The sequence below is a fragment of the Schistocerca piceifrons genome, chromosome 4 (assembly GCF_021461385.2).
Source record: "Schistocerca piceifrons isolate TAMUIC-IGC-003096 chromosome 4, iqSchPice1.1, whole genome shotgun sequence".
Taxonomy (NCBI): domain Eukaryota; kingdom Metazoa; phylum Arthropoda; class Insecta; order Orthoptera; family Acrididae; genus Schistocerca; species Schistocerca piceifrons.
This window is the reverse complement of record NC_060141.1, coordinates 773,765,248-773,782,071: the sequence shown is the minus strand read 5'-3', so window position 1 is coordinate 773,782,071 and position 16,824 is coordinate 773,765,248.

The following is a 16,824-nucleotide window of genomic DNA, read 5'->3' as shown; positions in this document are numbered from 1 at the left end:
TCCCATTCCATATCGGGATGTAATCTGGAATCTTTTGGCGGTGGAGAGATTATCGTGACCCTATTTCAAAAGCAGGTCACATGTCCTGTGGATATTTATAATGTGTGTTTAATGGAGTATTTCCATTGCCTTTTGCAACCCAATACCGTTGATCGTTGCCTATTCTTCTGCGTTTAGGGGAAGTTTCCTATCCTACGGGCAATAGAGTGACGTGAACTTCTATCTGCGCATCCTTCCTCTAGCACAAGGACGTCGGCTTATCGGGGATAACTCCTTATGGTAGAAGTCTTCGGTCGCCGTTGCTAATTATGTCTATTCAAAATTAAAGCAGTGGTTGGGTTCGAACACGATACCCAGGACGTTCTGATTAATAATAAATGATGCTACCCTTAGATCAAGGGGTACGTAACCACCGCCTCAGTATTTTTTAACGTAGTAATGTAAGGAGTATTGCTTCAGATGAGTCGAGATATGATGTTTACAGCATAGGAGCACAGGAAGTAGGAGTAATCCACTGAATTAAGACCCATACCGCTAACGTCGATTTGCAGTAAGATTTTGGAACATATAATGTGCTCTAACATTTTGAGTTGAAGAAAACGATTTGTCGACAGCAAACACGGATTCAGAAACTATCGATCTTCGGAAACGCAACTAGCTCTTTATTTTAACGAAGTAGTGAGTGCTGTTGACAGGTGATGTCAAATTGATTCCGTGTTTTTAGTTTTGCAGAAGGCTTTTGATACCTTTCCTCAAAGCGACTTCTCAACAAATTGCGTACCTATGGAATATCGGTTCTGCGACTGGCTTCGTGATTTCCTCTCAGAAAGATCACATTTTGTAGTTACTGACAGAAAGTCATCGAGTAAAAGAGATGTAATATCTAGCGTTTCGCAGGGATGTGTTATACGCCTTCCGCTGTTCGTGAGCTACATAAACAATTTAGGAAGTGATCTGAGAAGCCCTTTAAAATTGTTTGCTGATGATGCTGTCATTTACCAGCTTGTAAAGTCAATGATCAAAACAAATTGAATAACGGTTTAGACAATTCACTTTAAATAACGAAAAGTGTGGAGTCATGTACATGACAGGAATCTGCTAAATTTCCGTTACATGATAAGTCTTTCAAATCTAAAGGCCCTTACTTCAATTAAACACGTAGGTAGTACAGTTACAAATAACTTAAACTGAAACCATTACGTAGATAATGTTGTGGGTTCTATTTGTAGGTAGAACACTTAGAAAACACACAGCGGGCATCAAAAAAGTTCAAAGAACGGCAGCTCGTTTTGTATTATCGCGATACAGGGAGAGAGTGGCACCGATATGATACGCGAACTGGGGTGTCAATCGTTAAAACAAAAGAGGTTTCCCCTGTGGAAGAATCTTCTCACGAAATTTCACAATCACCAACTTTCTCCTCAGAGGTGTAAACATATTTTGTTGACGCCCGCTTACGAAGGGAAGAATGAGAGCTCGCACCGAAAGATTTGTGGTCGTTTTCCTGCGCGTTGTTCACGATTGGAACGTCAGAAAAATAGCTTAAAGGTGGTTCTGTGAACGGTCTGCCAGTCACTGAAATGCAGAGTAATCATGTAGATGTAAATGTAGATGTAGACGTAGATGCAGAAGATCCACAGTGAGAGGTCATGCACTTTGAGTCTTGTCCCATCAGACGCAGCCGTCAGTCGTGAACATGTGACTGAGACTACTCCTGGAAGACAACACGAGGATTCTTAGCTGTCCACGTTATTCTATTCGTTGCACCAGATGAAACTGAAGTTTGAGGCCTAACTGTTCGAAGCTATTCTAGGAGCGTTTGTACGCATCACAATCAACATTAGCCATCTCTGCAGCCGAAGTTCAGCTGGCATAAATGTAACTGCTGGACGTGGAATGAGTTTTTTGTTTGACTTAATAAGTATGGGAGACCGGGCCATGTTTATGCACGGGGCACGGCTACGCATAGCACTTTTCTCGCGAACCTTTTCTGCTGGAGCGCCACCGATAATGGAAGACTAATACTACCACCAAGTGAGAAGGCTCTCGGAAACTTCACGGAACCAGCTGAGTGAACTTCGTCGCGCGAAGAACATATTTGTGCTTTCGTGTAGGGCGGTAAACTTTGTTATTCGAATGTCGACGCTCCTATGGAGCATAACATTCAGAATTGAGAACAGATAAATATATCTTCGTCTACAGGAGATTACTATACTTTAAATTGAACATCTGTGTACTTGTTTTGTAAATAAAACCGCCATTTCTTGCTGCAGCTTACTTTAGTTTTCCTAGACGCGTTTAGCCTTTTTTGATCAAACACATCTTCAGTGGGATCTATAGCGATACAGTTTTGTTATTTTTAGATTATCAAACAGTTCACTTCTCGTTTTTTTTATATAAATAAGCAATTATAGTTTGCCGTGATCTGCGTTTTCTCTCATCTGATCTCCATGTCGCATTACAATTTTTACTTCCGACAAGAACAAGAGGAAATGTTGTTGTCTACTTCTGACATCATCATTAGCGTTCTGTCCAAGAACAGGTTTTTTTCAGTGCCCTCCTATCTTCTGATATCTCTTCCGGCCCGCGTTATTTCTGCTCCCCTTTAATGTCGTTTATCATGTTGTATCCCCTCCTTCCCCTCAATCTCCCCTCACAAGCTAGCCTTTCCAGAGCCCTGTCGGAGAGCACTCCCGTCTCAAAGAACGTCCCATCCAGTTCTTCTTCCTTTTTCTTGTAAGCTGCCGTAGTCTGACGAAGAGGTTGAAAACTGCCTATGTATTTACTGTTTGTAACAATATAACGAATCAAAAGGAAATCCAGAAGAGGTTCAGAGCCTTACATGCGAAAAATGGGCTCACGGCGGTTGTGCTACAGAAAACAAATTTCTTGTGTGCGTACACTGCAACTCGGAGAATGATGATGAATAGGTCATTATTAAGATTCAAACTTCTATGTATGCTATAATGTGCTAAGAGATAGAAGTTTGCGAATAACATTTGTTTATCTGCCAGTAAAATTTTTGTATTTTACCATGTTAATCCATGTAAGAAAACCTGTAATTTTCTTTACTGCCAGTAAAACATATTTTGCAAATTTGGGTAGTGTATTTGGTTCACTTATTGTTGTGTTCTGTGGTATGTGTAAACGTGCCATCACAGGGGCGTAAACTTGTCCCATACCCGAGACACGTTTGCACTTTCGACTTCAGACTGTTAATAATGTTTCGCACTCTCAAATCTATTGTCGAGTTAGAAAAATGAGCATTCAATTTAACTATAAAACTATGTATTAATTATAAGCAATTTTACAAACCATAAATCTAGCCAATAAAGTTCAAACTTTCTTAAAAGAAATCCGCGATAATCTGCCACGGTCTCGCCCATATTTCGTGCTTCAGGGGCTACAAGGTGTGACAAATCTGCTTTCTGGATGACTTCGAAGCATTTTCGAAAATATTACATGTAACTGAAATGTGACTCTTGACTTTCAGGAAATTTTTGTTTTGTGTGAGGACTAAGAGGAGATTGTCTTTTGTACAGAAAATTAAAAAATGATATTACACACAAAATTGTGTTAACAATACAAGCCGCTAAATAAGCTGCTCTTAACATTTCCTGGAAAGGGGAAATGAATTCGTTCAAAGCTTCACCCACGCGTTTCTTGAATTCAGTCGCCATATGACTTTCTCAGAAGAAAATATGAATTATTAAGCTGAGTACTGGGAAATAGGAGAATGTTTATGCGGTAGTGAGGTAACTGTTAGCGGCGAAACACGAAGAATGACAAAGTAATTTCTACGGAAACAACCTGCTTCGCATAAGAACTCAAATCTGGAAACATTTATTTGAGGACATGTACACAATTTCTTTAGTTTACTTTGCTCGTAAATGTCATGTTGCAAAATTTCCCAGTTCTTTTATGCGCCTTCTAGTCACCTTTCCACCCGAATAACTGCAATTTTTTAGTGCTTTCAGAATTTCTAATGTGCATGAGACAGTGCTATTTACTGTTATGAACGTGTTGTTAAAATAAAGGTACATGATTCTAAAGTGAATTACAACCAGCTATTTCCTGTAAATTGTGAAGATGAATCTGATAATTCTGCTAACTCAAAAGACCACAGCCTCCGTGTATTAAAAAGGCCTTTGTTTATGATATTTATTGGTACTTGTGTGGTTGGTGCGCTTTCGACTGTCTTAGAAAGCTGCGGTAGCCGTATAATAACTGTATATGGCGTCTGGATACTTGGTACAACTTTGTGGTATCACACAGATATGTTTATAAAAAATGTTTGCATGGTATTTCAAAATGGTTCAAATGGCTCTAAGCACCATGGGACTTAACATCTGAGATCATCAGTCCCCTAGACTTACAACTACTTAAACCTAACTAACCGAAGGACGTCACACACATCCATGCCCGAGGCAGGATTCGAACCTGCGACCGAAGCTGCAGCGCGGTTCTGGACTGAAGCTCCTAGAACCACTCGGCCACAACGGCCGGCGCATGGTATTTGCCTTGTTGAACTTTCCACAAAGTTAGCCGAAGGAACGATGGCCGCTTCAGAGAAAACATCTACATTTTATTACTCCCGACATTTATTTTTATTTTGATTTGGTGTCAATTTCAAGTCAAACACAATATTACAATTCATGTAATTACGTGAAACTTCCTGGCAGATTAAAACTGTGTGCCCGACCGAGACTCGAACTCGGGACCTTTGCATTCCGCGGGCAATTGCTCTACCATCTGAGCTACCGAAGCACGACTCACGCCCGGTACTCACAGCTTTACTTCTGCCAGTATCTCGTCTCCTACCTTCCAAACTTTACAGAAGCTCTCCTGCGAACCTTGCAGAACTAGCACTCCTGAAAGAAAGGATATAGCGGAGACATGGCTTAGCCACAGCCTGGGGGATGTTTCCAGAATGAGATTTTCACTCTGCAGCGGAGTGTGCGCTGATATGAAACTTCCTGGCAGATTAAAACTGTGTGCCCGACCGAGACTCGAACTCGGGACCTTGGCCTTTCGCGGGCAATTGCTCTATCATCTGAGCTACCGAAGCACGACTCACGCCCGGTACTCACAGCTTTACTTCTGCCAGTATCTCGTCTCCTACCTTCCAAACTTTACAGAAGCTCTCCTGCGAACCTGCGAACCTTGTCCCGAGTTCGAGTCTCGGTCGGGCACACAGTTTTAATCTGCCAGGAAGTTTCATATCAGCGCACACTCCGCTGCAGAGTGAAAATCTCATTCATGTAATTACGTGTTTTAATTAAAACGATCAACAAGGAAAATCATTGTTTGAAAGGATCCTAAAATCATTCAGGGGGATTGATGTGTAATTTGAACGATGTGAGGAGCCGCCAGAAATGAGATGTGGTTCAGACTTCACGTTAAATTGTAGATCTCGTTTCTCCAGTACGACTGCTGAGGTTGGTTAGGTATACGCGAGTCGCCAATGTGACGTCACAATAAAAGACTTGCACCCTGCCACACAGCCACACGAAATTATTGTTATTGTTATTATTATTATTATTATTATTATTATTATTATTATTATTATCATTACTATTGTTATTGCGGAAACTTGCAAACACTATAAAATGTCAATAGCTTGTTCACGTTGTGAAGAATTTTTTCAGAAGAATTTTTCTTCAAGTCTTTTTATTTTTATTTTTAAAATCAAGTTTTTCATCTTGTTCGTGCAAAATTTTTGTCAGTTTAAATTGGAGTGTATTATATCACATCAGTCTGTTCTACGTAAATTAATTCTATTAAGCCGATGATCCATGGCAGCCTTTGTGTTGTTTGCTTATGCATGTATTTTGCCGTCTATTAGCAGAAGGTGATAAAAATCCTTTCAAATGAGGTGCTGCAGTAAAATTAGATGGGTAGATCGAATAATTGATGTGGAGATACTGAATCGAAATGAGGAGAAATGAAATTTATGCCACAACTTGGCTAATGGAAGGGACTAGTTGATGTCTTCAAGATGTCACCAATTTCGACTTACAGAAAAACGCGAGAGATAATAATTTAGAGGCAGGCTAAAACCGGACTACAATAAGCAGGTTCAAAAGGATATTGGTTGCAGGAGTTATGCAGAGGACTGACTGCCGCGGAGATCAACAACAAACCAGTCTTCGAATTGAAGAACACCAGCAACAGCAGCCTTAAAATACAAATAAGAGATGTTATCTACAGCTCCACTGATTTGCGTGCTCTCGCATCGTTTTTATTCATCCCTTGATTCTAAGAACTAAGCAGCAAACATGAGAAGAATTCAAGTGTGTTAAAAAAATGGTTCAAATGGCTCTGAGCACTATGGGACTTAACTACTGTGGTCATCAGTCCCCTAGAAGTTAGAACTACTGAAACCTAACTAACCTAAGGACATCACAAACACCAGTGCCCGAGGCAGGATTCGAACCTGCGACCGTAGCAGTCGTGCGGTTCCGGACTGCGCGCCTAGAACCGCTAGACCACCGCGGCCGGCCTCAGTGTGTTCCCTCCCGTTCTGAACCGACAGTAGTACAGTGTATTGTCAAACACATCGCTGCTCCTAATTTCTACTGATGTTTCGCCAAATATCAAATAAATTCGTTATTAAACGAGTGGCGGAACAGAATCTACTCCATCAAATAGGCTACGAAAATCTTCTTATATAATAACCATGATTACATTCAATGCTGTGGTGAGTATGTGTGATAATTACTGATACACGCTCTAAGGCAAAAACCCGCCAGGTTAGCCGAGAGCGCTAATGCGCTGCTTCCTGGACTCGGGTAAGTGCGCCGGCCCCGAATCGAATCCGCCTGGGGATTAACGTCGAGAGCCAGTGTGCTGGTCAGCCTGGATGTGGTTTTTAGGCGGTTTTCCACATCCCCCTAGGTGAATACTGGGCTGGTCCCCACGTTCCGCCTCAGTTACACGAGGCGCAGACATTTGAAACATGTTCGCATTATTTCACAATTTACAATAGAAGCAGACAGCTGGGGCACACTGATTCCGTCCCAGAGGGGTACGGGGTGGGGGTAGGAAGGGCACCCGGCCACCCCTAGGAACTAACCTTGCCAAATCCGTTGTAAACAGGCCGACCTTCCATCGTTGCGGTACTAAGGCGAAAGCGAAAAAAGAAATACGCACTAAGGCAAAACAAAAAAGAAATGAAAATTCCATGCATCACAAAGGAATTACCCGAATAGGTAGATGTGATGTACATGTACAGATAAACAAATGGCTACAATTTCAGAAACACTGGATTATCTATTCCAGAGAAAGAGCTTCACAAATTCAGCAACTCAACAACTCTTTAGTCCAACTCAGCTCTTATCCAACCACGTTAGTTCAGAAAATTCCGAGCTGGGTAGATGGCCTTGTCCATAAACCAAACTCTCTGTTCGGGAAAGGTATGGGGCATTGCTCAACAAGGAAGGCTTTGATAAGCACTACTTTGCTGAAATATAAACCCAGAGTGGCTTGCATTGAAGGGCAACAAAACGCGGCATACAATATTGTTGACATACCGCAGATGCCAAACAAAGGGCTCCTCCAGACCAGCACTCCTCATTGACGGACGATATGGCGGGCAACAGTCAGGCTGGTATCCCACCGCTCTCCGAGACGTCTCCAAACACGTCTTCGCTGATCAGCTGGGCTAAATTGAAAGCGGGACTCATCGCTAAAGACAGTTCCACTCCAGTTAAAGAGATTCCAGGCCTAACGTGCCCGCCGCCACATCAAAAAGGTCTTGTCAGTAGTCGATGTGGGAGGGGGGAGGGGGGGGGGGAGCTGTGGGTTCAGCTGCCTTCTTGTGAGCCGTCTATTAATGGTCAATTGCACGTCGGATCGACAATAATGGTGTACTGTTGCTCTGAAAACTTCTGACAATTGCTCTGCCCTCACATTCCGTCGTCTCTGTATGCGACCGCTTCATTCTTGGCGTTGTGTCCGGCCATGGTCCACCCAATCCTGCCAACATCGTAGAACAGTAGAATCGCTGCTATTCAGGTGCCGAGCAAGTTGACGATTACTCCAACCGGCTTCTTTGAACCAAGCTACACGTCCTCTCTCTAATGCTGGCATCTGGTATATTGTTCAAGAGCCCCTCTACGAGGCATAGCTACTGTCCATCTGAGTACACGAAATGAAATTGGCAAAAACTTCATGCTGTAGTATCGATATGTCCGCTGTTCACCGCCCTTACCAGCTACGCTTGGAAATGGCGCTGCATCGTCTCAGATTCATCCATCGGCTGCCAAAGTTTACTATTCTGCATTTTCTGTCGATACCTGTGTCATCATCAATTTGTGACCGATATATATAACTCCTTTGTGGTACGTCGTTCTTTTCGTCGCCGGCCAGTGCGGCCGAGCGGTTCTAGGCGCTACAGTCTGGAATCGCGCAACCGCTACGGTCGCAGGTTCGAATCCTGCCACGGGCATGGGTGTGTGTCATGTCCTTAGGTTAGTTAGGTTTAAGTAGTTCTAAGTTCTAGGGGACTGATGATCTCAGATATTAGGTCCCATAATACCCAGAGCCATTTGAACCATTTCTTTTTGTCTTAGGGTATATTAAAACTATAGTGCTGCTATTTAAAAATGCAACACCATGAAGGTAGCAAGCAACAAACGTCAAATAGGCAGAGTGTATAATTTACACTACTGGCCATTAAAATTGCTACTCCTCGAAGATGACATGCTACAGACGCGAAAGTTAACCGACAGGGAGAAGATGCTGTGATATGCCAATGATTAGCTTTTCAGAGCATTTAAACAAGGTTGGCGCCGGTGTGGACACCTACAACGTGCTGACATGACGAAACGTTCCAACCGATTTCTCATACGCAAACAGCAGTTGACCGGCGTTGCCTGGTGAAACATTGTTGTGATGCCTCGTGTAAGGAGAAGAAATACGTACCATCACGTTTTCGACTTTGATAAAGGTTGGATTGTAGCCTATTGCGATTGCGGTTTATCGTATCGCGACATTGCTGCTTGCGTTGGTCGAGATCCAATGACTGTTAGCAGAATATGGAATCGGTGGGTTCAGGAGGGTAATACGGAACTCCATGCTTGATCTCAATGGCCCAGCAGTCGAGATGACAGGCATCTTATCCGCATAGCTGTAATGGATGGTGGTGGTGGTGGTTAGTGTTTAACGTCCCGTCGACAACGAGGTCATTAGAGACGGAGCGCAAGCTCGGGTGAGGGAAGGACTGGGAAGGAAATCGGCCGTGCCCTTTCAAAGGAACCATCCCGGCATTTGCCTGAAACGATTCAGGGAAATCACGGAAAACCTAAATCAGGATGGCCGGAGACGGGATTGAACCGTCGTCCTCCCGAATGCGAGTCCAGTGTGCTAACCACTGCGCCACCTCGCTCGGTGCTGTAATGGATGGTGCAGCCACGTGTCGATCCCTGAGTCAACAGATGGGGACGTTTGCAAGACAACTACCATCTGCATGAACAGTTCGACGACATTTGCAGCAGCATGGACTATCACCTCGGACCCCATAGCTGCGGTTACCCTTGACGCTGCATCACAGACAGGAGCGCCTGCGATGGTGTACTAAACGACGAACCTGGGTGCACGAATGGCAAAACGTCATTTTTTCGGATGAATCCAGGTTCTGTTTACAGCATCATGATGGTGGCATCCGTATTAGGCGACATCGCGGTGAACGCACATTCGAAGCGTGTATTCGTCATCGCCATACTGGCGTATCACCCGGCGTAATGGTATGGGGTGCCATTGGTTACACCTCTCGGTCACCTCTTGTTCGCATTGACGGCACTTAGAACAGTGGAGGATACATTTCACATGTGACACGCCCCGTGGCTGTACCCTTCATTCGATCCCTGCGAAACCCTACATTTCAGCAGCATAATGCACGACCGCATGTCGCAGGTCCGGTACGGGCCTTTCTGGATACAGAAAATGTTCGACTGCTGTCCTGGCCAGCACATTCTCCTGATCTCTTATCAGTTGAAAACGTCTGGTCGATGGTGGCCGAGCAACTTTCTCGTAACAATACGCCAGTCACTATTCTTGATGAACTGTGGTATCGTGTTGTAGCTGCATGAGCAGCTGTACCTGTACACGCCATCCAAGCTCTGTTTGATTCAATGCCCAGGCGTATTAAGGCCGTTATTGCGGCCAGAGGTGGTTGTTCTGGGTACTTATTTCTCAGGATCTATACAACCAAATTGCGTGAAAATGTAATGACCTGTCAGTTCTAATATAATATATTTGTCCAATGAATACCCGTTTATCATCTGAATTTCTTCTTGGTGTAGCAATTTTAATGGCCAGTACTGAGCCTGCAGAAAAGTAAGTTTCTCTCACAGAATCAACAAGGGATGAGAAAAAAACCACTTATGTCACACATATATCGCGATTTTCATGTACTAAGCAAGCATGTATATTCCGCTCCCATAGATTTCCGGAAGCTATACCAATTTATTTATATACCAGACTGTGTCCCCAGGACAATCACGTTGTTCGCTGACGATGGTGTCATATACAAGAAAGAAGCAATGCCGAATGATCGCAAGGAAAGGTAAAATGATTTTGTTATTATTTACACTTGATCAAAAACTCTTTATTATCAGCTTATAACGTCAGTGGTAACTACGGAGCGGTGTAAAACATATGAAATAGGTTGAGTACCAGAATTTACTAGTAGGGAAGGAAAATGGAATACAGATTTGTTTGCAGGTTACGGGACATAAACCCTCATGCGAAGTATCAATGCAAGGAGCTTTACGTTGGAGTTCGAAATCCTTATTAAAGCCAGTTCAGGGACGGGAAGGTTGGATCGTGCATGGGGGCTTAATTAAATAAAAATGCTAATAATTTTAATTTTTTTAGTCCCTGTCTGTCTGGTTACGCAGTCTCGCAACCGGTTGGCCCTGCATAGTATTACTCCGCAATCTGACTGCATAGAATAACAACAAAGAACGAAAGAAAATTTCTGTTAACACAATTAATTAATTAAGTCCCCAGCAACTATAAAAGCTACGAAACAACAAAGCACAAGTGAAACTGTTCTGCTTGTAGAAGTGTGATTCAACGTACACATCTGGCACGGTTCTTCCTCAATACGACAAGATGCTTTAAACGCCATTTACAATGAAGTAATTAAAAAAAAATCTATAATTGCACATTGAAACCAGGATTACTCTAATACATGAACCTGTGACCAAGAGACATTGTTAGTTAGGACATTTTAAATAAAAAAATTTTCTTTACCTTCATATATATTGACGAAACATACACTCTGATCATTACAACATCCGCAATCGAACAGCATCGGCTGTCTAGCCCATCAGAACAACTCCACACGACATGGGCTTAAATAGTACAGCTATCAAGATCCTCTCAGCAAAAGCACTAACAAACAACTTCTGAACAAGCACTCTCCACGTCGACTTCTCCACAAACCCTCTCCACTACGACTTCTCAACAAGCACTGCCAGTGGAGGCGGCTGAATAATACTCTTTGGCGCAATCTCTGGCGCTGTGACTCAGTGTAGCCACCTTTAAATCGCGACATATCAGAACAGCCCACAACAAGCGTAAACGACATCTTAAAAGGAAGGATGTGGACCATGTTTTCTGCACAAATTTGAGAGATCGGTATTTATCAGTCTAATGCCTCTGGTTATGTCTATCATGTCACCATGATAAGAAGGATCGTAACGCAAACCAATGCACACAGGCAGTCAGTGTGGCTTAGTGCCATGCTACAGGGGTGGAATTTGCTAATATTTGTATGAAACGTTTTTAGCGACTCACTGTATGGTGGCGTGATTAGTCTAGAGCAGTGGTTCCCAACAGGAGGTCCTCGTACACCCTCGGGGTCCGCGAGCTATGCCAGAGAGGTCCGCAAGATGTTATTAGATTAAATAATACATTAAATATATTTCGTATGATATAAGAATTTTAATTTTGGCCGCTTTCTGCATGAGCAGAGCCTTAGCGAACGCTAACTTCTGCGTCCATTATCTTCCTAGAGCCAACTGACACTAGCACACTCTAGCGCAAAACTAGAATTAGACAGAGGCAAATAGTTTTGCTGTATGCCGTTAGACTGCGCGCGGTGCCTCTTTGCAGCGGACAACTGACAGTCACATTACACTGAAACTCGCATTTCAGACGAAAATCAACCATTGTTAATTTATTGCCAGTTCTTTTACATATTCAATATTCTGCATTAGAACAGTAGTGCTTGTACAGCGTTGTTTTTCGCGGAACCTACAGTTCGCGTAGTTAAAAATGGGCCGTTGGTTAAAAAGTGGTTCTTTAAAACGAGAAAGGCCTACAGATGAAGAGGAAGATAACGCATTTGATGTTCAAGCAAGGAAGTCGGTGACTCTCGAACCGAAGTCGTCAGTGTCCATTGAACGGAAATCTTCGGCGTCCGTTGAACCTAACCCTTCCAAGATCAGTGTTAAGCTTACTAGAAATATTTGAAAATATAACTCTGATTACTTGGCAAACGGTGTTACGTTCACTGGACGTAAGCAACAGCCTAAACCTCAATGTGTAATTTGCTATGAAAGCCTTTCGAATGAATGTATGAAACCAGCAAAACTCTGGCACCATCTTGAAACAAAGCGCCAAGAGTACAAAAGTAAGTCTTTAGATTGTTTCAGAAATAATGTAGGAGAGTTGAACACATCTCGTAAGACAATTACCAAACACTGTGGTGCAAATGTAAATGAAAATGCAACCTTTGTGTCTTACGAGCTTGTTGCTAAATGAGGGAAAAACCACAGAATTGCTGAGGAACTTATACTGCCATCAGCAATAATACTTTGCAAGAGAATGTTAGGTGATGCAGCTTCTAAGGTAATAGCAACTCTCCCGCTCTCAAATAATACTGTTCAAAGACGAATTACTGATATGGCAGTTAGCATCTAAGAAACATTGCTGGCTAGACTTTGCATGAGTGACATGTACGCTCTACAACTGGATGAAAGCACAGACATTTAAAAAAAAGAAAGTTATAATTTTGGTTTTCGCACGATTCTTATGGGAGGATCAAGTGTTTCTTTTTTCATGCGAACTACTGCATACAACAGCAGACGATATTTTTACTGCATTAAATAATTATCTCAATGAACACGATGTCACCCGGAGAAAATGTGTAGGCTTGACAACGGATGGAGCAAAGTCAATAGCTGGCAAAAAAAAACGGGACTTTTAGATCGTATCAAAGCAGTAACCCCCGAGGTGAAATGGACTCAGTGTTTTATCCATCGTGAAGCCTTAATAGCCAAAAGATTGCTTGAACCTTTGCTAAAGATAATTAACGAAGTAGTTCAAATCATCAACTACAGTAAAACTCGACATCTGCAACCCAGATCATTTTCTTTGTTGTGTAAAGAGATCGGCAGTGAGCATGAGCAACTTCTTACTCATACGGAAGTAAGATGGCTTTCTCTTTGTAGGAACTTGTCAAGATATTTTGAACTTAGAGACGAGGTTCGTGTCTTACTTCCTGACACAAAGTACGCGGATGTTTTCACTAACTCAGTCGCTGATGTGTTTGGTCACTTCAATGTAATATGTTTACAAGGAAAAAATGTAGACATGTTCAAAGTTCAGGATAAGATTATTGCTATGGTCAAAAAGCGTCAGATCTGGGAGTCAAGAATAGGAAACGAGTCATTAACTAACTGTTTTACTTTAAAACAATTCCTGTAGTCATCAGAGGAGAGTTTGGCTGACCAGATCAAGATCTATGCGGCCGAGCATCTACGCAGCCTAGCCACCGCTTTTAGAGAGTATTTTCCTGAATCTGACGTAGATGAATTCGAAATCTCCTCAGCTATGAAGAAACAGACAAAATCCAAGGCCTCACTGGAGAACAGTAAGATCAACTTTCGGATCTGTCCAGCTATGGTAGGCTGATAAACATTTTCATCGGTGATAAAATTACAGACTTCTGGGCATCAGCACCCAAGGACTACAAAAAACAAGGATAAGGCAGTGAAAAAGATCTTTCCATTTGCACCAACATATCGGCGTGAGTAAGCATTTTCTTCCATGTGTTTCATGAAAAACAAATATAGGAATCGGTTCGACATGCGGTCGGATTTCAGTGTGAAAGATTCAAGTTTGTAACCTAATACCTCCGAAATAATGGACTCAAAGGTCAGATTGAACTCATCTCATTAAGAACTGAAAATTAAAAATAACTGTATACTGATGGAGTACTCTGTTGTAACTGTATTTTTTAAAATAAATAATACCTTGTATGAAATTAGTGTTTTCTTATTTTCACACATGTCTACTCAATGCAGTCTTAAGTGTAGTACACTTGAACGACCAATACCCTCAGTTTTAATTTCTTCCTGTCATTTTCAGTTCATACTCAGTTTTCATTTTTTTGAGGAGTTTGTTATACTAAACACCCAGACTTGAATACAAAGATTTTTAGCAACAATCAGAAATTTAACAGTAACAATGACAGTTCAATTGAAAAAGTTTTAAGCTCAATATTTTTTCAATAATGAATATGTCAGTGCTGTTTCTAAGTACCAAAAATAGAAAAAGTATAAAATGACTCTTAATTTGGCCTTTTTAGGTACTTCATACTGTGATATGACAAGGTACCAATCATGCTCGATGAGGGGGTCCTCGAGAAAATTTCGTTGGGAACCCTTGGTCTAGAGCAAACGGCAGTCCACAACATCCAGTTACGCCGTTAACAGCGGCGCTCGGTGCTCGACATAATTTTTTGCAGGAATTCAGTGTTTATAGACTGCAAACATCACTCCCCGCAAAACATGATGTGTAGTGGGTTTTATAACGGAATTGTTTCCATTTTCCAATAACTTCAGGCATTATAGAAATCTAAAGTACTTACAAGTGGATTATGTGGAAAATTGATAACGTTTGGAAGAGCGATTCCGAGCGCTTTCATTAAGAATTTACTTACATCCAGGTATACCTTGTGGTTTGGGATGCGTTGAAAATTGTTCTAGTTTTTATGCTATGATCTTACAGCCTCTTGCGTTCAGAGTTACAATTAAGGCTAAAAGAGGCGCTGAGAGAATGGACCCTTAAGGTATGCTATAGCAAAGTAAAATTTGTTGTGTTTCCTTGCGCGGGATGTTCAATTCAACTAAAATTATGAGCTTCAGCTAACTCATGAGATAAAGAAGAACCTTTTCTGTGCCAAAACCACCTGAGTAAAGGTTTTATTAGACTGGTAATCAAAAAGAAGATGACATCAGTGCTCTAATTTCAGTGTAATCTGGTATTAAAGTAGATAAAAACTTATTCTATGAATTCATAATATTTATAAAATACATTGAAACTTGATCCTTGGAGTTTATGACGGGCTTGCATCCGTTTGGCACAAATAATCCCAGTCAAGGGTCACATATTTTTAAAGGTCGTTATGGATGACAGACAACGACAGTTTACAAAGAGACTAAGCAGACTATGCTATGTTCATATTAGTTAAGGTTATTAGGAAATAGGAGTTGTGATCGATTTCACAAGGGAATTTAAATAAAGGCCGACTTACGTCTACGTAACAGAGTGCATATTGCAGCAACCACCTGGGATGGATGTCTAACTGCAGACACTGCAGGGTCCTGCTGACAAGTGTTGTGCTGTTTAAGACGTACGGCGTATCAGGTTATTATGGATGATTTAAAGAACGAAAAACAATTTTTTGTACTGCACAATTGTGACACAGAGATGTAGAGTTCCTGAACGCTTACCTGTTCCACGTCCCAGTAACTGAGCTTAGCTGTTCCATGTTCCAGTAAATGGGTTTCTTTGATCACGCAAAGTCTCGCAGCTGGCATTTCTCCAATATCATATTCCTTGCAAATGTGGGAAAGCCAAATTTTGACGCTGCACCAACAAAATTTAAGTTGCCCACTAATTCTTAGTAATCACATTTCTGCTTGCTGACTCTGCACAGTGGAGCGTTGTTAAAACTGGAAGACCCACTCCAAAAGCTGGACGTAATCTGTGCACCGGCAGAGGCGCCAGCATCGTCGCCGGCGGCCATCTTGTAAACTGTCCATCACTGTCCCACCCAATAGTAGGCAGAGTAATGGTGATCACCTTGTAAACTGACCATCACGGTCTATCTCTATCGCATCCACTCAGTTCACAAGTAAATATATTTGAACACGACGCTGTTTCGCAACAATATGTTACTTTCACTCCGGGTCAAGTGAAGGTTACACATTTTTTCGGAATTTGTGCGTACAAGGGAGGAGGACCTGCCACCATCTTCCTAGATTACGTCGCCGTTGCCCTAGCGTTTAGGCAACCCGCACTGTCTTTTGCGATCAAGTCAGTGCCATCACCGCAAGGCTCATTACGGCATTTCATTTCCGAGGAAAATCATTCGAATGCTTGTAGATATATCGTATATCTTCGAATCCAAAATATGGTTCTTTTTCCAGAAATTTCGTCCCCATATGCAAGGTACCGTGTTGGATTCGTACATACGATGTGAAGTTTCTTTTCTTCACCGAATAGAACTTCGAGCTCCCATTAGGCTTTAACTCTGCAACTCTACTCTCTGTCACGTCTGCCGTTTTAACCGCGAACGCACGAATGTGCTTTGTGCATTGTTGTGCGATATCAGAAATTGTTCGTTGGGACGATTTTTTATCACTTGTTTGACTTAGGAAACTGCACTTATAACTGTGTAGTAAAGTGCATATTGGATATCGTGATGGGGAAGGATGCGCTTCAATATCGTGTTTTTCAGTAGGATGCAGTCGTAAAACGCAGATTTCAAAATTATGTTTGTTCTTCATGCAAAGAATGCAAAAA